This window comes from Spermophilus citellus (genome assembly GCF_964194105.1).
Source record: "Spermophilus citellus genome assembly, chromosome: 17".
Classification (NCBI taxonomy): Eukaryota; Metazoa; Chordata; class Mammalia; order Rodentia; family Sciuridae; genus Spermophilus; species Spermophilus citellus.
The window spans coordinates 52,740,733-52,764,408 of NC_138199.1; the positions used below are offsets into that span (position 1 = coordinate 52,740,733).

The window sequence follows — 23,676 nt, forward strand, 5'->3', positions numbered from 1 at the left end:
CACATGCCTGTTATCCCAGTGACTGGGCTAAGGCAGAAGGACCACAAGTTCAAGGCCAACCTCAATAACTTAGCAAGGCCCTAAGTAACTGAAGGAGAACCTGTCTCAAAATAAAGCAATAAAAAGACTGGGAATGTGGCTCAGTGGAATGTGACTCTGGGTTCAATACCTAGTATTAAAAAAAATTATAGCAAAATGCATTTTTTTTTTTTTTGGTACCAGGGATTGAACTTAGGGGCATCTGACCACTGAACCATATCCCCAGCCTTCTTTTGCCCTATTTATTTAGAGACAGGTATTTTTTCTTTTTTCGCTACTGGTGATTGTACTCAAGGGCACTCAAGGGCACCACTAAAGCACATCTCCAGCCTTATTTTGTATTTTCTTTAGAGACAGGGTCTCACTGAGTTGCTTAGTGCCTCGCCTTTGCTGAGACTGGCTTTGAACTCAGGATCCTTCTGCCTCAGCCTCTCAAGCTGCTGCGATATCAGGCGTGTGCCAACACACCAGGCTCATAGATCTTTTTTATTTTTTAGTTGTAGTTGGACACAATACCTTTATTTTACTTATTTATTTTTATGTGGTGCTGAGGATCGAACCCAGGGTCTGGCACATGCGAAGCAAGCGCTGTACCGCTGAGCCACAACCCCAGCCGAGGCTCATAGGTCTTAAGTATACCATTTAATGATGTTTTTAAAGGCATATTCTTGTGTAATGCAAATCCCAGTCAAGATACAGAACATTATCATCATCCCATGTCCCTTCCTAGTCCCCACCCACATACTCCAGAGACAACTACTGTTTGTTTGTTTTTTTTTCATTATAGATTATAGTTTATTCTAAAACTTTTTAAAAATGGGATCAGACAGACACATGGTATAAATTATTTTGTCTGAGGCTTCTTTTACTCAACATAAAGTTTCTGAGATATATCCCTTCTGGGGTGTTTATCAGTACTTCACTCTTTTTATTATTAAGTAGTATTTCACTAAATGAATATGCCAGTTTGTTTATCCATTCTCCTATTGAGGGACACTTAGACTGTTTCCAGTTTTGGCTACTATGAGTAAAACTATTCTTTTTCTTTTTAAAAACAATATACTCTTAAATTTTAGAAGAGTAACAGAAAATCGTGAAGATGGTGCAGAGTTCCCACATACATCATTCTCAGTTTTCTCTATCATCATGTAACATCTTATATTAGTACGGTACAACTAATGAAAAAATACCAAAACATTTTTATTATCTGTATTCAGATTTCCTTAATTGTCCTCTGAAGTTCTTTCCCTGTCCCAGGATCCCACATTACATTAGTCATAGTGTTTTGGGCTCCTGTTGGTTCTCAGACTTTACTCTTGAGGAGTACTGCTCAGGTATTTTGTAGAATGTGCTTCAAATGGGATTTGTTTGTTTTTCTCATGATTAGACTCGGGTATGTTCATCCTTGTCAAAGTCTTTCTGTGGCCATATGCTTTCCTATCTCTTGAGTAAATACTCAGGTATGGAACCACTGGGTCATAGAGCAGGCAAATTTAGTTTTAATAGAAACTGCCAGAACCAGTTTAAATATGGTTGTATCATTAGCAAGAATGATGCTCTGTATCCTTGCCAATATTTGGTTAACATCAGAATTTTAAAATTAGAGTCATTCTGGTAGATGTATATTGGTATTCTATTTTCATCTGAATTTATATTTCCCTGAAGAACCAAAAATATTGAATATCTTTCCATGTGCTTATTTATACATTTTTCTTTTTGAAGTATCTGTTCAAGTCTCTTGCTCATTTTTATTAGTTTGTATTTTCATTATTTTATAGGAGTTCTTTGCATATAACTAATACCAATCCTTTGTCAAATATATGATTTCGTACTATTTTCTTCCAGTATATAAATTACTTATTCATTATTTTAATGGTATTTTATTCCCTAGTGTTGGAAATTAAGTCCAGGGCCTCAGAAATGCTTGGCAAGCACTCTGCTACAACCCTAGTTCCTTTAATAGTATCTTTTGATATTCAAAAGTTTGAAATTTTGAAGTACAATGTATCCATTTTAAAACAGATATTTCTTCCTGTTTCTTATTTAAAAAAAACTAAAACTTAAAATTAGTTTTTAGTGGTTGTTTGGTATCTTCAATATACATTATCAGTTTTACATCTTCCTTTCCAATTTTTATATGTTTAATTTCTTTCTAGCTTTATTACACTGGCTAGAATTCTAGAATTCCTAGCAAAAGTGAATAGAAGTGCTGAGAGGGGTCATCCTTGCTCGGTTTTCAATTTTATGGTGGAAATGTTCAGTATTTCATCATAAATTATAATTTTAACTGTAAGTTTTGCACAGAGCTCAAGAAGTTCCCATCTATTCTTAATTTGCTAAGAAGGCTTTTTGTTCTGTCTTTATAATGAACAAATATTGAAATCTGTCAAATACTTTTTATGTATCTATTGAAATGATATGTTTTTTCTGCATCTATTCTGTCAATTTGAATGAATTACAAACTCTGGGATAAATTCCTTGGATTACATCCCTTGTACTTCTGGGACAAACCTCTGATATAGTTTCTGCTTTGTGTATTTCTACATCTAATTATTAGCCTGTTAAGGATTTATTTACAGTCTACTAAGAATTTGTGTATTATGTTCATGAATGATTTGGACTTATAATTTTATTTCTTTCTTTAATGTGTTCATTAGATTTTGGTATCAGAATTTTTTTTTATCATTCTCTCCTCCTTTATTTTCTGAAAGAATGGTATGAGATTTATTTCCTCCTTAAATATCTGGTAAAATTCAATTGTTTAATTGTGATACTATTTGGGCTTGGAGTTTTCTTTATTTTTTCTTTCTTTTTTTTTAAACACAGGGTCTTGCAAAATCACCAAGTCTGGCCTTGAACTTGCAATCTTTCTGATTTCCACCTCCCAAATAGTTGAGGTAACAAGCCTGGACAACCATATCTACCTGGAATTTTCTTTTGATAATAATTTCAATTTCTTGAATTGATACAAACAATTCATATTTTTAAATGCCATTTTGCATTAGTTTCAGTAAGTTTTATTTTTCAAAGAATTTGTCTACTTTACCTAAATTGTCAAATTTATTTGTGTAAGATTGTGACATTTCCTTGTTATTCTTTTAATATCTGTAAGATTTGTAGTTGTTTTCCTTTTTGATATTGATAATTTGTATTCTCTTTTTCTTTGTTAGTGTAGCTAGAGGTTTATCAAGTTTTTAAAAAATCTCTTCTAAGAAACAATTTCTGAGTCGGTTAATTTTCTCTATTGTTTGTCGTTTTTTAATTGATTTCTTCTTTTTTTGCCAACATTCATAATATCTTTATATTTAGGAATTACTCATTTTTGATTTTTTCTTTTTATCTTTATTATTTTCTTCCTTCTACTTACTTTGGGTTTAATTTACTCTTCCTTTTCCAGCATCTTAAAATGAAACTTTTGTAAACAGTTTTATCCCTGCCCTCTTTTCTAATTATTATTATTATTTCAGCACTAGGTATTGAACCCAGGGTTGCTTTACCACTGAGCTACACCCTGATCCCTTCTTACATTTTATTTTGAGACAGGGTCTCGCTACACTGTTCAGTCTGGTTTCAAACTGCTGATCTTCATGCTTCAGCCTCCTGAGTAGCTGGAATTACAGGTGTGTGCCATGGCACCTTGTAGGAAGGACAACTTTTTTTTTAGTTTTCATTTATTTGGAGATTATTTTGCTTTCAGCCTTATAGGAAACTTTTGTTAAATATAGAACCCTAGGTTGGCAGTTTTTTGGGTTTTGCTTTGTTTTTTTTTTAGTTCTTTAAAGATGTCATTTCACTGAATTCTAACCTCTTTCGTTTCTGAGGAGAAGTCACTGATGTTTTGAGGTGTTTCTTTCTTATTCACAATGCATTCTTTTTTTTTTTTTTCCTGAATGCTTTCAAGATTTCCTCTTTATTTCTGGTCTTCAGCCATTTAACTATAATATTTACAGCTAGATGTATTTTTATTTGCATTTATCCTAGGTTCACTGAACTTGTTAATCTATAAAGTTAAGTTTTTCATCAAATTTGGAAAATTATCAGTCATTAGTTCTTCAAACACTTTTTCTGCCCATCCTCTCACTCCTTTCCCTCTATGACATCAATGAATGTAAGTTAGACCTTTTCATATGTTCCCAAAATTCCCTGAGAATGTTCATTCCCCCACCATTTGAATAATTTCTATTATTATAGCTTCAATTTCACTTACTCTTTCTTCTGTCATCTTAATTTGTAGTAAAGACTATCTGATGAATTTTTTATCTCAGATATTGTAATTTTAATTCTAGACTTTTTATTATAGTTTCTCTGCTGAGATTTCCTATTTGTTAATTCATTATAAACATATTTTCCTTTACATCTTTGAATATTACTGCCAGTTCCAATAGGTATGTCATCTTGAAGTTACTCATCATTCATTTCCTTCTCTCTAGAAGAAGGGTCTCATTTTCTTGCTTCTTTATATGACCTAATAATTTTGGATTGTATCCTGGATATTTTCTATGAAGAAATTCTGAAATCTGTTATGTTCCTCTGAACTGTATAGGAGTTTTTTTTTTTCTTTTCTTTTCTTTTTGTGTGTATGTTGGTAATGAAGATTGAACCTAAGGACATTCTATCAGTGAGCTAAATCCCCAGTCATTTTTATTTTTTATTTTGAAATAGGCTTCTAACTAAGTTGCCCAGACTGGCCTCAAACTTGTGATCCTCCTACCTCGGCATCCAGAGTCACTGGGATTACAGGTGTGTACTACATTACCTGATTTGGGAGTTTTTATTTGTTTTACTTTGGGGGATGCTGGAGATTGCATGGGGGATTCAATTCAGGGGCACTCGACAACTAAGTCACATCCCCATCCCTATTTTTTTTTTTTTTTATTTTCTTTAGAGACAGGGTCTCACTGAGTTACTTAGGGCCTCGCTAAATTGCTGAGGCTGGCTTTGAACTCGCAAAACTCCCAGCTAGGCCTCCTAAGCCACTGGGATTATAGGCGTGCGCCACCGCACCTGGCTTTGTTTGTTTTACTTTTCTAAGAATGTGGTTAACCTGCCTGGGCTCAGACTCAAATTCTGTCTCACCTGTGGTAAGTGGCAGTTAGGATGACCAAATGTCCCATTTTCCCTGTATTGAGTTCTCCACAATATAAAACTGTGATAGTCTTGAGGCAACTCGGATGTGTTGGTCACTTACAGAAAAACATAAATTTCTATTTAGTCATTTTAGCCTCAGAAGGGCTACTTAGATTGTGATCCTACTAATATCAGATAAAATATATGGTCAAAGATCAGCCAGATAATTCATATACAAAGTAGTCCTATCTAGCTTTCTCCTTTTCTCTAGCTTTTTTTAGGATTCTCCCCTCACTTCTCAATGATGTGTTGCCATGGTTTTTTAAGCCAGAAAGACTAGTTTTTCTATCCAGTTTTAGTCACTCAGTCTTCTCAGAGCACACTGCTTAAGATGGCCAGCATGGAGTTTGGGCAGTCTGAATGAGGCAAAGTGGGTTTCCACATGGAGGGACAGACAGCATGGGATATCAGAGCCCCAATAGGGTAAGAACGGCCTTCAAGCAGGAAAACTGCCTGATTTGGAGTGCTGGAGTCTGAGAAGGGTGGAGAGAACTTCCAAGTTAAGGGACCGCTTACCAAGGAGAATCATAAGATGAGCACAGCAAGGACATCTATGCAGTGGGGCAGTCTGGTGTTGTGTTTTAGAAACTGAACAGAACAAGCAGGATGCGTGATCCAGAGGGTGATGACTGGCAGCATAAAGTCCAAATGGAGTGAAGAGAACTTCCATGTATGAGAGTGCTCCAATTCGAAGTGTCAGAATTTGAGTGGGGTTAAGAGGGCATCCATAGTAGAGGTACTCTTGTGTGTGGATGTCAGACAAAACAGCTGAAGAGTGTGTCCACAGAGTGATGATCATAGTGTGAGATGTCAGATCCAAATTAGGCAAGAAGAGCACTGGTACTATTGAGATAGTAGTAGCAATAGATGATTGGCTGTATAAAGAGGGAAGGCTCAAATATGTAAATATAATGCAAAAAACAAGAGTCAGGTTTTACCTTTATCAGAGATAAAAGTTACAAATGTGGAAGCCTGTAGTACTATATTGGAGTTGGCAGTATTGGCATGAAGGGATATAAAATATAGATGTAAATGTATGTATATGGATACACATCAATATCGTAGTCCCTCGCCTTATTCCCTGGGAGCATCTGAGAACAGGGACACACTCCTATAGCTTCTAACACTCAGATACTAACTTTTAAATATCATTTTTTAACTTAAGGGAGCCAGGCTCCTTGGAGATGGCTAGTTCCAGGGAATTCCAGGGTTGGGGCAGAGAAAGTACAAGATGAATATAATATTTTACTGTACCAGAAAGCAAGGAGGAGTTCACAGAATAAAGAAAATATCTTAGGAGGATACTTCAAAGTGTTTGTCCCCTCCAAATACCTATTAATTACAAAGGTAAAAGAGTAACCATACAATCGGGGCTGGGGATGTGGCTCAAGCCGTAGCGCGCTTGCCTAGCATGAGTGCAGCCCGGGTTCAATCCTCAGCACCACATACAAACAAAGATGTTGTGTCCGCCAAAAAAAACTAAAAAATAAATATTAAAATTCTCTCTCTCTCTCTCTCTCTCTCTCTCTCAAAAAAAAAAAAAAAAAAAAAAAGTAAGAGTAACCATACAATGGAGAAGACTGGTAGGCAAACTATTTGAGCAAAGCTACATGAGATCGTCCAATAATGGGACAAATGAAAATGATGTGCCACCTGATGATAAGTGGAACACAGAATCACATTTGTGATATTCCTGCCAAATATATGTAACATGAATCAAGCCATGAAGAACTAGACAAACTCCAATTGAGAGAGTTTACACAGCAACTGGCTTGTAATCCTCAAGCATTGAGGTCAGAAAGATTGAGGAACTGTTCGAGGTTGAAGGACAGTAAAGAGACATGCCAACCAAGTGCAATGTGTGAATCAGAACTGAACCTTCATTGTTGGAAAGAATTTGGAAAAATAGATGTTACCTCCTTTCGGGAAGTGGGGGCATGCCTACAATTTTGTCCAGGATAAGTTAGTCCTATCTATATAGTATTTAATGACTCAGTGATTTTGTTCCTGGGAATGCATCCTAAGGAAACAAGCCTACTTGTGCAGAAACTTGCACATGCACACACTTACATACACAGAATGCTTATTGCAGCCTTATTTCTAAAAACAAAAAAGAAAAGAAAAACAACTGGAAATGACCTAAATAGCCGTTAAGAAGACAATATTATAGAATTTCTGCAGTCATCCAAATGAATGGTGTAGATCTAACTCAGATAAAAGTCTATGATATATTTTTACAGGGAAAAAATATAAGATGTAAAAATATGTGTAATTTCATTCCATTTATCTGAAAAATGCACATTGGTTTTTACGTGTTTGCATAGCTGCAGAAAAATTCTAGAAGGCTAAACTGCAACATTACTTCTGTAGAAGAGGAGATGTTGAGTTGGAAGATAGAGAATGTTCTTTAATTTCCCACATATTCTGTTCTTTTGAATTGTTACAAGAAACATATACACTTTATGACTTTAGAAATAAATATTTAAAGAACAAAAAAAAAGAACATTATAGAAACAGCTGGAGAGGACTGGCTAGGGTCTGGGGATTGAATGGTAGTAATGCATCAGTATTGATTTCCTGGGTTTGATGGTTTTACTGTGGTTATGCAGGAGAAGGCAGGACATATACTTTCAAGTATTTGAAAGTGATAGGGATCATGTCAGCAAATTACTCTCAAAATTTCCGGAAAAAAATAGTTTTTTTTGGTACCAATCTGCAACTTTTCTGTAAGTTTGATAGTGTTTTTAAGTTGAAAAAGCTAACTGTGAAACTTTCAACTTCACACTGAAAGGATTCTTAACAGGAAAAAAAACAAAGAAAGAAAGAAAACTAGTTCAAAGGTTTCACATGAGCAACCGTCATGTGGGAACATCTTTTAGTTAAACATAGCAAGATAGTTTTTAAGACGGTGACCTACAGGCAAAAGGTGCTGGTCTTTTGAACCTTTTAAACTGACAATGACATTTAAATAGCTCTCAATAATATTTGTTCAAGTGTCCTGTGTGTATTGCAAATAATACCAGAAGCAACTGAGTATAGCTTCTAAGAGAAAAAGGAGATTCTGAGTAGCTTTACATTCACAACTTCAAAGAGACAGTAATACCATCTAAATAAGACCACATACATGTTCTTCTTGGGTATTGAAAAATACTTAAAATACAAGGACAAAATACACTGGGGTCCATCTCCCCCTTAAACTTAAAGGCCTTTATAAGAACATGAAGCCTATCCAAAGACAGTGGTGGATGGATGGTAAAGGAATTCCCAACCAAAGATCAGAAACTTGTTGCATATTCTTACATGCAACAAAAGTTTTATAATTTTTAATTTATCATTTTGGAATTTCTTTAAACTTAACCCCCAAATTAAAGACAGACATAAGAGTTTCCATTTGATGGGGTCTACTTGGGTCTTTTTAATGTGTAGACAGTCAGCATAGCTTTAAAATATTTTCTGAAAGAATACTCTAGAAAGCTAAAGTAGAAAAGAACCCCATATGGGCTGGGGTTGTAGCTCAGCTGTAGAGCACTCACCTAGCACATGCGAAGCACTGGATTTGATCCTCAGCAACACATAAAAATAAATAAAGTAAAGGTATTTTGTCTATCTACAACTAAAAAAATATTTTCTTAAAAAAAAAGGATCCTCATATTCACAAAGAAGATTACATTGTGGAGAGAGAAAGTAGGGTGATTGCTATCTGTATGTTTTTTTTTTTTTTGCTGGGGAGTAATGAAAATGTTCTAAAATTATCTGTTAGTGATAATTGCAACATCTGTGAAAGTTAAGATTCATTGAATTGTATACTTTAAATAAGTAAATTGTATAGTATATGAAATATCTCAATAAAACTGTCACAAAACAAACAACAACAGGATTCTTATAGGGCTATCGATAGATATAAAGTTCCCTGTACTGATGTGTGTATATATTTGGTGCCCATAGGTTAATTTTGTTGAAATATAAATCTCATTGATCTTCTACATTACTCCTATTACCTGAACACGTAAAGCATGTTCCTGCCTCGGGCCTTTGCATTTATCTTTCCCTCTAACTGTAATGCTCTCCCCTACTCCAGCATCCAAAAAAAAAAAAAAGCCCACCTGTCTCACTTCTCCCTTCAAACAGGTGTCTGCTAAAAAGTCATATTATCCAACCAATTTTACCACATATCCTCTACCATATCACATTATCCAACTAACTTTACCACATTGTCTTCTACTGTAGACATCCTATCCTTAAGTCACCCTACTCTGCCCCTATCTTTCCCCTTGTTTTAAAATTTCTTAATTATCACCATTTTTGTTTTTTAGACAGGTTCTTACACAATTGTTCAGGCTGGCCTCAAACTTGCAATCCTCTTGCCTCAGCCTCCTGAGTCACTGGGATAACAGGCCTGCACCACCATGCCCGACCACTGTTCATTGTCTAATGTCTTTCCCTACAAGAATGTAAATTCCCTGTGAACAGAGATGTTGTCTGTTATAACTGTATCTTCAGCCCTCAAAAGAGTGCCCACTCATGATGGGCACTCAATAACATCTGTTAAATGCATGCATGAATTTTTACATCTTTACTGTTGATCCCTGTGAATGCTATGGATCAAGCAAGGTTTGGCAAACTATGGCTTGCGCCTGTTTTTGTACAGCCTGTGAACTAAAAATGGTTTTTATATTTTTAAATGGTTCAAAATAATCAGAAGAATGTATATTTTATGAAACTTGAACATTATATGAAATTTAAATTTCAGTGTCCATCAATAAGTTTTAAGCCAAAGCCATTCATTTGCATACTGTCTGTGGCTGTTTGTGTACAACAGCAGAGTTGAGTAGTTGAAACAGAGGCTATGTGACCTGCAAAGCCTGAAATATTTATTATTTGGTCCTTTACAGAAAAAAATGTGCAGAGTCCTGCTCTAAATTTGTTACTTCTAATAATGCACTGTCCAGTACAGTAGCCACTAACTAACTACATGTGGGTATATAAGTTTAATTTTAAATTGATTAAAATTTAAAATTTGGTGTCTTGGTCTCACCAGCCACATTTCAAGCACTCAGCAGAACTCCAGTGGATACTGAACTATACAGTACATATAAACAACATCTCCATCATCACACAAAGTTCTTCTAAACAGCATTGCTCTAAATTCTGGAACCTCTTGATGCTGCTTGAGAAACCACTGCAAAGTTACTTAAAACAGTTACTGGATTAGTACAGCATTATTCACAAGAGCCAAGATATGGAATTAACCTAAGCATCTATCATTGAATAAATGAATAAAGAAAATGTGGGCTGGGGATGTGGCTCAAGCGGTAGCGCGCTCGCCTGGCATGCGTGCGGCCCGGGTTCGATCCTCAGCACCACATACCAACAAAGATGTTGTGTCCGCCGAGAACTAAAAAAAATAAAAAATATTAAAAATTAAAAAAAAAAAAAAGAAAATGTGGTAAATATACACAATGGAATACTATTCAGCCTTGCTGGGGGTGTGACTCAGTGGTAGGGCGCTTGTTTGCCTAGCATGCATGAGGCCTTGGTTCCATCTCCAGCACCATTTTTAAAAAATCTAATATAACTAATAAGTAAATATAGTAAGTCAAGGGAATACTATTCACCTTAAAAAGGAAATTCTGTCATTTGTGACAATGTGGATGAACCCAGAGGACATTATGTTAAGTGAAATAAGCCTAACAGGCAAATACTACATGATCTCACTTTACTTATTTGTGGAATCTAAAAGAATAAAACACATAGAAGTAGAGTAGTAGTTTCCAGAGGCTGAGGAGGGTGTAAAGATAGGGAGATGTTGGACAAAAATACAAAGTTTCAGTTTTACAGGAGGAATAAGTTTTTGAAACCTATTGTATAGCAGGTTACTACAATTAATAATATATTAGAAATGCTAAGAGAGTAAACTTCAAATGTTTCACAACAAAAATATGTAGTAATATACTTAAAAATAAGAAGTAATTATATGCTAATTAGCTTGATTTAATCATCCCACATTGTATACATATATTGAAACATCATATTGTATCTCCCAGATGTATAAAATTCTAATCTGTCAAATATAACATTAATAAAAACAAAAGACAAGCTAGAAATTAGAAAGTAAAAAATAATAATAATAAACTAACAATTCTGGATCAAGACAAAATAAGAAAATCAAACTGTGTAAAACTTAAATATCAAACAAAACTTTAAAAACTATACCAGAAACAGCTTAACAATGACTATTTTCTATTCTTAATTTCAAAACCCTGCAATTGGAGTTTCAGGAAAAAGTTGTGATTTTTCATTAATGTAGTAATCAAAAGAAATAAAACATTTAGACAACACCTTTCACACCAAGCACTTTACAAATTTCACTGATTTAAAATTAATGTGAGGGCTGGGAATGTAGCTAAGTGGTAGAGCATTTGTATAGCATGTATGAAGCCTGGGTTTGTTTCCAAGGAAGGAAGGAAGGAAGGAAACAAACAAAGGAAGGAGGGAAAAACAAAGAGGGAAGGGTGGGAAGGAAGGAAGAAAGGTAGTTAGGTTGGTTGACTTTACAGAGGGCAATCTACCACATAATGAAAAAACATTTGGATAAATTTTTTTTAAATGTACTTACATGTATGTGTATGAATATATACTAAATATCATGTTTTCATCAGGATTTTTTTGGTGTTATTAGATACAACCATTTATTACCTCATTTAAAAGCCAAAATTGTAATACAGCAGAAAATCCTAGTTAACAATCATTCATAAAATATCATTTACCTTTCTGCTCTTTTCTTGATAGGATTTACCCTTTACTTAAACCATAAGTATTTTCTATTCACACTTCACCTTCTTGTAAAGGACATAATTATTCTATTACTGAGATAGGTGACAAATATGTTGGATAGTAAAGTTAAAAGTTACTTATTTTGTAGCATTCCACAATTATTAGATATTCCTAACTGTACTAGTGATCTTGAATTGGTTTCTATTAGTATCGAAACAAGCCTTTGTCACATTCTTACTGAAAGATGAAATTTCAAATTTGTTTCCATCCCTTCACATTCTCTTTTAACTGACACTATACTGCATGATACCACCTAAAAAATTTCACTTGTTAGAAATTTAGATACCAGAGATTCTAACATTTCTAACATTTCATGGCTGCAGAATTAAAGGGGATGGTTTGCAAATAAAATTTAAATTTGGAACTAGCAGTAGACCAGTTGAGATTTTGTCAAAGCTCACATGTGAATATTTTACCTTTAGCTCTAATATAAATTATCTATTAATAAAATCAAATATTTAATTAGCAGCAACATTTGTGACCACATTTCTACTCAAGTAATTACAAATTTGCCTTTATTTCTGATACTATTAATTAATAATTACTATAAATACTAGCTAACAAAATTCTCTTAGCTTCAGAGATCAGATTTCTACTCTTTGGTCTGTTTTCCCCACAGAAAATCTAGACTCTACAGGAAAACAAAAAGACGAATTTCAGAGAGAATCCTGTACTGAATTTGCCAGCTGCAGGCAAAGTCTGACAGGTGCCAGGAAGCTATCTCAGAATGCTGATTTTTTTTTTTTAATCTTCACAACAGTAAACTGACTCCCTTATCTCCATGTCTCTTTTTGTTTAAAAAAGTTTCTGAAATCTAAAATGTCCACTTTTATTTTTTCACTAAATCTTTGGAGTCTGAGGCACTGTCAAGAATGTTTTCACTATTGCAACATTAATACATGGGACTATAAACAAGGCAGAAGAGTGTCAGCTACCATTTCTGAAAAGTTCTTTACCTATTCTCTTGATTACCACCACAGATAATAATTCCTGGAATTCTATTACCATAAGAACAGCTCTGTAAAATGAAATTGATCCTTATAACTGATGATGTCAGAATATTAGAATTGGAAATCCCTATCTCTCACCATCTCAAAGTGGATCAAGGATCTAGGAATTAAACCAGAGGCTCTCCATCTAATAGAAGAAAAAGTAGCCCTAATCTTCATCATGTGGGATTAGGCCCCAACTTCCTTAATAAGACTCCTATAGTGCAAGAATTAAAACCAAGAATCAATAAATGGAAACTCAAAGTTTCTTCTCAAAAAAAAAAAAAACCCAATCTGTGAGGTGAATAGAGAGCCTACATCTTGGGAGCAAATTTTTACCCCTCACACATCAGATAGAGCACTAATCTGTAGGGTATATAAAGAAATCAAAAAGCTAAACACCAGAAAAACAAATAACCCAATCAATAAATGGGCCAAGGACATGAACAGACACTTCTCAGAAGAGGATATTCAATCAAAACAAATATATGAAAAAATGTTCATCATCCCTAGCAATCAGAGAAATGCAAATCAAAACTACTCTAAGATACCATCTCACTTCAATCAGAATGGCAGCTATTATGAAGACAAATAATAATAAGTGTTGGCGAGGATGTGGGGGAAAAGGCACACTCCCACATTGCTGGTGGGACTGAAAACTGGTGCAGCCGATATGGCAAACAGTATGGAGATTCCTTGGAAAATTGGGAATGGAACCTCCATTTGACCCAGCTATCCCTCTTCTCGGTCTATACCCAAAGGACTTAAAAACAGCATACTACAGGGACACAGCCACATCTATGTTTATAGCAGTACAATTCACAATAGCTAAACTGTGGAACCAACCTAGATGCCCTTCAGTAGATGAATGAATTAAAAAATGTGGTATATATATATATACACAATGGAATATTACTCAGCAATAAAAGAGAATAAAATCATGGCATTTGCAGATAAATGGATGTGGCTGGAGAAGATAATGCTAAGTGAAGTTAGCCAATCCCAAAAAAACAAATGGCAAATGTTTTCTCTGATATAAGGTAACTGACTCATAATGGGGTAGGGAGAGGGAGCATGAGAGGAATAGATGACCTCTAGATAGGGCAGAGGGGAAGGGAGGGGGCAGGGGATTAGCAATGATGGTGGAATGTGATGGACATAATTAACCAAAATACATGTATGAAGATATGAATTGGTGTGAACATACTTTATATACAGAGATATGAAAAATTGTGTTCTATATGTGTAATAAGAATTGTGATGCATTCTGCTGTCATGTATTTAAAAATAAATGCAATTTTAAAAAAGAATATTATAATTGGAATGGATATGTTAACTAGTTTTCCACTCCTTCTCTTGTACCTCATTCTTACATTTCCTTTAATTTCTCCTACTGTACAACCTCTGCTTAGACATTTCCAATGCAGAAGTTATTCTTTTCCACTTCATAGCAACTCTAGAGGATTTTTTTTAAGTTCTTTAAATGCAGCTGAAATGTCCACTTCAGGTCCTAGTAGAGCTTTCTGAAAACACACAAGATATTACTGATGCCACCTTTTGGCTCCCTGACCATGGCGAGGGCTTTCTTTTGAACATGTTTTTGTTTGCATGTGGTCTTTCAAAAACATGACATCAAGTACTCAGCCTAGTAGTGCATGGAGATTTTTTTTTTTTTAGTCTTGTAGCATTGCTAAAAGATAACCAAATGTAATGGCATTTATTATTTCCCCATTTTAAAGACAAGATCCAAGACACACAGAATGACCATAAAAAGGGTCAAATCAAGTAATTGTGTAGGAATGGGATTCCTCTTGAGTTTCGTTGTCGTTGCACAGAATATAAATTATGTTTTAAATGCCTTCCTACATAGATTGTAGATCTTAGAATACCAAAAATAGAAGAGATTTTAGATTCAATTAATTTCAAATATCTCAGTTGACTAATTCTGTGTATTATTGTGGATTGAAGGGAAAGGAAGATTTTTTTTTTTTTTTTTACGTGAGAGAAATCTCTCCAACCACAAAAATATTTTCTTCCCTACTTCCTTGGACTAAGGTAAAAGGTTAAGAAATATTAATATTATTTGTATAAGGACACCAGATCAAATAGCCCACATTAGCCTTCCTGTTCTTCCTACCCTATCCTTGTATATAAAGCATTCCATTTTCCCTTGGATTAAGTGTCTAATGAGAAATTGTAGACTGTGGGGCATAGATGAATTGTTGACAACTGTAGCTAAAACAACAAACTCAATATCTTTTTCCATGAGAAGTCAGTTACCCTAACATTGTAAAGTTCTGGTGTGTGTGTGTGTGTGTGTGTGTGTGTGTGTGTGTGTGTGTATCATGTAGAGAGAAAAGGAAGAATGGGCATTTTATGTCAGTGTTACTTAAAAGAAAAAATGTTTGTGCTAAAATAATTGAATCCATCAAATTCAAATTAAGACTTTTTATTTTATAACTGTAAAATGTCTAGTTTTTGTTACAAAATAATTAGGGTCAAAATAGAATCTATAATTTAAAGTGTGTAATTGACCTAAATGTAAAAATTTAAACAATCAAGGGCTGGGGTTGTGGCTCAGTGGTAGAGTTCTCACCTAGCAAATGCGGGGCCCTGGGTTCAATCCTTAACACCACATAAAAATAAATAAATAAAGGTATTGTGTCCAACTACAACTAAAAAATAATTTAAAAATTTTAAACAATTAAAATTCTAGAGGAATACCTAAAAGGATATTTTCATGTCCTTGGGGCAAGCAAAGATTTCTTAAACAGGACACAAAAGCACTTAATCACACACAAAAAAATAATTGATAAGTTAGTCAGTAAGATTAGGAATTCTATTATTCATCAAATATATTAATAAGCAAGTCATAGACTAGGAGAAAATACTTTCAATACACAACTGAAAAAGTATATGTCTCCAAAATGTATTTTTAAAATGCTTACAAAATCAGTAAGAAAAGAGACAATCAATTAAAACAACATTGACAACAAAACTTAAATAACCAGAAAAGAATACATCCAAATGGCCAATAAACACAGGAAAAGATACTCAATGTCATTACTCATCAGGAAAATGCAAATTAAAATCACAAGGAAGTATCACTACATACCTACCACAATGGTTAAAATTAAAAAGACAACAATAGTAAGTGTTGACAAGATGAGGACCTGGTCCAACTACTTTGAAAACTACAGCAGTATGTATCAAAGTTGAACATATACCTACCTTTTGACCCAGAAATGCTAGTTCTAGATGTAGATTCAAGAGGCATGAATGTATATGTCCACCAAAAGACACATATAAGAATGTTTATACCATAGCTAAACACTTGAAACAATCAAATGTCCAACAGCAGAGACATAATAAATTGTGCACATTCACGTATTCAATAACAACACAGATGCATCTCAAAATCTGTTAAGGAAAAGAAGCCAGATGTTTTTAAAAAAAGTACATACTTATCTAATTCCATTTATATGGAATTTAAGAAAACTAATCTATGATGGTAGAAGTCTGAAGTGTTTAATTGGGAGCAAAAGGAGATATTAACAATAAATAGACACAAGGAATCCTTCTGGGAGATGGTCCATACCTTGATTTTGAAGGTTGTATATAAGTTAAAAAAAAATCAATCCATATATGTTAAAACATACTTTATTGTAAATGTTATTAATTTTTAAAAAATCTATTGAGCACAAATGGCAATGTCTTCCCACTTTGGAGAACAGTTTCTTATGGTTCTGTCACAGAATCTTTATTATATCTGTACTAATCACCCACTGAATGGGCTCCATATAGCTTAAAAATTCTCATAGTGAGGACAGTGATTTATATGCTTTGGTTTTATACAGTTTGAGTGTCTCCGAAGGGCCCATGTGTTGGAAACTTGGTGCTCAAGGAAGTGGTACTGAGAGACAGTGGAACCTAGTAGAAGGTCCGTCCTTGAGTCATCAAGGGCACTGCTCTGAAAAGGGATTAAAGCAGTTCTCATGCAAGTCCTAGGTAGCTCTAGCCATACCCTCTGTCCCACTTTTGGTAGTTCTGGAGGGAGGATTATAAAAACGAGTAAGCCTGACCTCTCCCCTCTTTTCTGCTTCCTAGTTTGAGATGTGTTCACTTGCTCATATACGTACTCCTACCATGATGTGATACCACCTACTACCTTCCCAGAGGCTTAACCAATGGGGCTCCATAATCTTGAACTTTAACCCTCCAAACTGTGAGCTAAATAAACCTCTTTTCTTCACAATGTAGCCTGCCTTGTGTATTTCATTATAGTAATACAAAATTAACTTATACATGTCATGTGGTAATTAAATATAAAGTTATTTTCAGTGATAGTTCATTCCAGAATCTCCCTGAGAATTGGAATTTCAAAATCTGTTTTTATTTTACTCTTTTTTTTCCCAATACCCTTATAACTACAGAAGTATGTATGCCACTTATCTACAGAAAACAAAACAAAACAAATAAACAAAAAACCTCTTGATCCACATTTCCCTCCAACAGCAGCCCCATTAATTTGTTCACCTTATAGCTGAATTTCTGGGGGAAAACAGTCCATTATCAACATTTCTACTTCCTCTATTCCCATTTCTGTTTTAACCACTTTAATTTGGTTTCTTAACCATCACTCCACAGAAACCACTTTTGTCAAGGTCACTACAAAGTCTTTTGTGGCCAAAACCAGCCCACACTTTTGGTCCTCATCTTGCTTAATTTTTCAGTCATGTTCAACATAACTGACCACTTACTTCTTAATGAATATCCTTTCTTGAATTCCGTTACACCACACTCTCCTGGTTTCCCCACTGTCTCACTGATTGCTTTCTCTTTTGCTATTCTGCCTCCTGTACCTGACCAAATGTGGAATTTCTCAGGGCTCTATCTTGATCCCCCTCTCTTTAAGTGATTTCCATTCATTCTCTTGGTTTTAAATATCTTCTATGTGGGCTGGGGTTGTGGTTCAGTGGTGGAACACTTGCCTAGCATGTGTGAGGCACTGGGTTTGATCCCCAGCACCCCATAAAAATAAACAAATAAAATAAAGGTATTTTATTACAACTAAAAAATTTTTTTCTTAAATATCATCTATGTGCTGAGGATAACCAAATTCCTAAATCTAACCTCTTTCCTTTAGAAGTCACCAACCCTTCCCTCTAACATTAGTCCCCATATTAGTGTTCTTTTTATTTCCTTCATAGCACTTAGCATAATTTTAATTAATTCAGTTATTACTCATTTTTGTGTCTATCTTCTTTACTTAACTAAATTCCACTAGGACCAATGCTTATTCATCACTGTATTTCCTATATTTTGCATATATGGCACAAAAAGACATTCAATAAATATTTTTAAATAAAGAATGCATAAAGCTTTCTGACTTTTTGAATTATACTGTGTAATAAATGTTGTAGTACAAAATTAGTCAAAATTAAATATCATAAAGCTTTCATTGTTAAACTACCTTTGAAAATATAAACAATAAAAACCATGTGCTGGGCTGGGGATGTGGCTCAAGCGGTAGGGCGCTCGCCTGGCATGCGTGCGGCCCGGGTTCGATCCTCAGTACCACATACAAACAAAGATGTTGTGCCCGCCGAAAACTAAAAAATAAAGATTAAAAAATTCTCTCTCTCTCTGTCTCTCTCTCTGTCTCTCACTCTCTCTTTAAAAAAAAAAAAGTTGTTGGATTTGAGTGAAAGAAAATAATATTAAAAAAAAAACATGTGCTAAACCCACATATGAAGATGATCCATCACTGATGCCACCTGTGCTGAGTGTTGATAGGTTTCACTGATACTGTTCAAACCATGGGCAATGCTTATCAAACTTTAATGTGCAAATCCTGATTCAGTAAGTCTTGTCTGAGTTTTTGCATTTGCAACAATTGTTAGGTTAGTGTTACAATTGATGCTGATGCTGCTGTCCACAGGCCATATTTAGATTAGCAAGGCTCTAAAGAATACTAACAAAGGACTTTTTAACTAAACTGAACATTTGCTGGACCCTAACTTCATGTCTAATATTATTCTAGGTGATTTCATATACATTATCTTATTTAAACTGTGTCTAGTCTCTTATAGTATAGGAAACTCTTATTTACCCAAAACAGTGGTTCTCAACTTTACCAAGACCCATCTTTTAGAAAACAGTATCTTATAATATGTTTTACTATTGTGAATTAAATATTGCCTACCAACACATGTCCATTAAAAAAAATAAGGCCCCAATTATAAAGATGAAATGAATGAAAATCAAATAATAAAACATACATATTTCAAAATATAAATTTATCAGCACAATTATTTTAGAAGACAGTTGATCATGATTTAAAAAGAAATTTTATGCCCTTCTTATTTATTTCTAGGATGAGGGGAGGATAACATTTTTTGCTTTCTTATGTGACTCTCTTTGAAAATGTGCAGTATGAATTCCTTAAAAATAAAATTTTTACCCTTCAAAGGAAAAAAAATGAATAAGACAGTTGAATGTATCTGTTGAATAACTGTGAATGAAATATCCAAATGCAGAAGTATACAAATTGCACCAGCAATGGTAAAAGTATTGGTTCTGGCTGGGCATGGTCTGCCTGTAATCCCAGGGACTTAAGAGGCTGAAGAAGGAGGATCACAAGTTCAAGGCCAGCCTCAGCAAGACCCTGTCTCAAAATAAAAAATAAAAAGGGCTGGGGATGTAGCTCAGTGGTAATGAACTCTAGGGTTCAATCCCCACTATCAAAAATAATAATAATAAAAATAATAAAGTATTGGTTCTGAACTAAACAAACAAAAGTACATAAATAAATCACCCTCCTTCAATGTACCTACCTGGTAGTTGAAATCCTAGACAAATTAGAGTTTACTAAAACCATGCAAAAATGCTTCATGTTTAGGGGCTGGGGTTGTGGCTCAGTGGTAGATTGCTTGCTGGCATGCGTGGAGATATGAGTTGGATCAGAGCAAGAGTCTAGTAGTCATCAGACTCAAAATGTCACTAAGTTTCAGCAAAGGAACAAAATCTTCCTAGGATGAGGGGTGGCTTTCTAAAGGAGATGGTATTTGGGATAGTCCATAATGAATGGGTGAAAATTTCAATTGGCTATTAACACTGGGAAGCCAGGAGATTAAATTGATTTGAAGAGTAAATTAGTTCATTTTGGGATTTGTTAAAATGGAAGAACAGGATTAGAAAAATATGAAGTCGGTGTTCAAGGAACCACAACCAGTTTAGAATAACAACACTGAGGATGAGGGATTCAGCTGGAACAGTTTCCAAAGGCTACACTGTGGAGCATCTTCAATGCTCAACTAAAGAATACTTAAAATAGGCTTTGAGTAGGGGATTAACTTGATATTTATGTGGATCATTCTGGCACCAATACTCAAAATAAATCAAGAGAGGAAAGCCTAGATAAGGTTATCAGTAGGAAAACAAAACAAAACAAAACAAAAAAAAAACATGCAATGATCTGAATCAGCAGACCATTCTATGGAACTCTAGGATTCCAGAGGGTCACCACAGGTGCTGATCTTTGGCAGAGGAAATGCAAGCCTAGCAGTAGTCTCTTGCTTCCTCCCCTCTCTCTCTGGAACACCACACATGCATCTGTGCCGTATAAGATTCTGGTGTAAGAGAGTGTTTCATTGCTAAAAACAAATTTTGTTTTGTTTTTTTGTCTAATCCCAATTCTTGTTTAATTATCATGTCCTCAAAGCCATCATACAATCAACAAGTATCATGGAATATAATAGTAGCTATAAGATCTATAGACACTAGATGAATTTTTTTTTTAAGAAAGAGAGAGAGAGAGAGAGAGAGATTTTTAATTTTTTTTTTTTTTTAGTTTTCGGCGGACACAACATCTTTGTTTGTATGTGGTGCTGAGGATCGAACTCGGGCTGCAGGCATGCCAGGCGAGCGCGCTACCGCTTGAGCCACATCCCCAGCCCCTAGATGAATTTTTAATATCAACTGGTTCAATCATTATTTGTCCTACTGTATAGACTATATCCCCCTCCCCAAATCAGATTTAAAATTTCTAGCTATTTAGGTTTGGGGCAATTAGGATGTTATGTTATTGATGTTTGCAATGGTTATCTATGGAGTCCTTTGAGAAACTCCAAATTCCTTTCAATGAGATGTGCATACCATGCTGTTGGCTTGGCATAGTTGGAAGCTATGTACTTGCTTGGGACTTCTGGTTTCTTCTACTAATTTGAGTTTTATATACATTATCCCACTTAATCTTTATTTTATTTTATTTTTTTAATGCAGTGCTGAGGATCAAACCCAGTGCCTCACACATGCCAGGCAAGTGTTCTATCACTGAGCCACAGCCTCAGCCCCCACTTAATCTTTATAGAAGCTACAACATTTACAAATTATCACATATTATTATGTTCTTTCAGGGTGATTCACAAATAGTCAAAAACAGCTGGTTACATTCATAAATGCCAAGAGTCTATTTTATAGTGAATTTTTGTTTGTCAGATTTACAATTTTATTTCTATAATGCATGAAAAATGTTAAAATGCTATCTCATCCCAATTCTTTCATCTACTCACAAAAATATTCTCATTAATTCTGGGGGGGTTTGCTTTACAGTAGCAAGCAGAAGTATGTTGATTAGGATGGTTCATAAATCCTTTTGTTCTGCTAAAATGACTTGCAAACCAAAAAATGTAGTGGACCAGTAGTTTATACCAGTTATGAATAATTTCTCTCTCTCTTAGCCCCCTTGAATTTATTGGCACATCATTACTTTAGACAAATATTTCTTGTAAGCTATTGGCCCATCTATTTCTCAAACTTTGAAAGGTATAGCATAATATCTACAGTACCAAAATGGAGCTAAGAAGATTCATGTAACAAAAGTTGTTGTTTAGCTCTAGGGACCAGAGGTTTAATTTCATTGAGTCATACATTCTGTCGAACTTGCTGAATCTTAGCCATGCTGACTTTCAAAGACTGTTTAGCAGGAAAGTGACAGTTTTGATACTAGTAGTTTAAAACCTTTATAGAAGAGGCATTTTGTTTTTTCAAATGAAATCTTAAATGGATTTACCATAAATAAACAGATAAAGCATATAATATACATAATAACTATTAAAAAGTCAAACTATGAGAACAAAAAGACTTTAAATAAACAAAAACTAGAAACTTTGAGTTATGGATGAAAACTGCAGCTATATCCATCAGTTTCAGGGATGTGTGTATAGCTCAGCATGAGAGTACTTGCCTAGCATGCATGAGGCCCTAGGTTCAATCCCCAGCACCACACAAAAAAGGTTTAGATTTATCCATCAGTTTCAACACATTTATCAGTTCTGTATTTTGTCTTATTTGCAAATATGGAACAAATTGAAGATGCACACATATAAAAAAATTTACCACTTAAAAGTGCTTCACCTTGCCTGGGGATGTAGTGGTATAGTAGAGCTCTTGCCTAGCATGTGTGAGGCACTGGGTTTAATTCTCAACACCCCATATAAATAAATAAAATAAAGGTCCATTGACAACTTAAAAAATATTATTTCAGAATTCTTTTGTGTGTGTGATGCTGGGGATCAAATCATGCATGCTGGGCAAGTGCTCTGAAATTAAGCTACATCCCAGGCCCAGAATAATTTTTAATTAAACAATTTTCAGACATGTGGGGAAAAAAGGTAAGTAAACTTTGAAAGTTGAATCACTGAATATATTTAACATACATAATTCTGAATGAATATTGAACACAAAAATCAGATAAGAACTCAACCCTATAATAAATACTTAAAAGATTTATAATATATATAATCAGGATGTTCTTGTTTGTGAGCAAGTGATTATACTGATAATAAAAGCATGTTCCAAGCACCTGAATTGAGCTTTTACTGAGCTAGATTATTACATATATGAAACAGGAGAATTGGTAGTATTCTTAGTTAAATTATTTTATATGAGCAAATATACACAAGAGAGAAAAGATCAGTAAGAATCCACAATCTTACTCAAGCCACATTTATAAAATTTTACTCTTTCCAGAGTTGGCAAAAAAAAGTCCTATTTTAAGGTCAGAAGATAAATTTATACATTGATAGTTTTCAATGCATTAAAATGGAAATGTCATGTGAAAATCAAATGAAAATTTAAATCAAGTTAGGCTCTAAAGCACATCTGTGAGACGAGCTACCGTGTATACAGGCATATAATCAACTATTAATGAGTGTAAGAAGTTGAGGTCAACTGATTGTTGATTACAGAGATAAAGACAGATGACAGCAAAAAGGATTAGTTGTTAAATATTATCAAAATTTATTTCAGTTTTCAGACAGGAAGAAATTAATTTCTATTAGTAATGTACCTCCATATCTATAAGCAATGTTTATAGGTAGGTGAGGGTGATATTTTGTTCATTTCCTCAGATTCTGTATGTCTACTTTGATGGGAAATTATTCTGATATACCAAAAATTAATATTCTCTCAAATAGACATCACTTCTCACATGAACTGCTAATCCCTAACCATTCATCCCTAACCTCATGTGACTTGTAGAAGTCAAAATGCAGGAGCAGGGGCTGGAGTTGTGGATCAGCAGTAGAGCACTTGCCTCACACATGTGAGGCACTGGTTCAATTCTCAGCACTACATAAAAATAAGTAAATAAAATAAAAGTCCATCAACAACTAAAAAAATAAAA

At 34.5% G+C, this 23,676-nt stretch overlaps 1 protein-coding gene across 1 annotated transcript in view; it reads right to left on the minus strand.

Moving 5' to 3' along the window:
• The window catches only part of IKZF3 (IKAROS family zinc finger 3), an 87,235-nt gene that overhangs the window by 59,264 nt on the left and 4,295 nt on the right, over positions 1–23,676 (minus strand). The gene's annotated exons all lie outside the window — the stretch shown is intronic.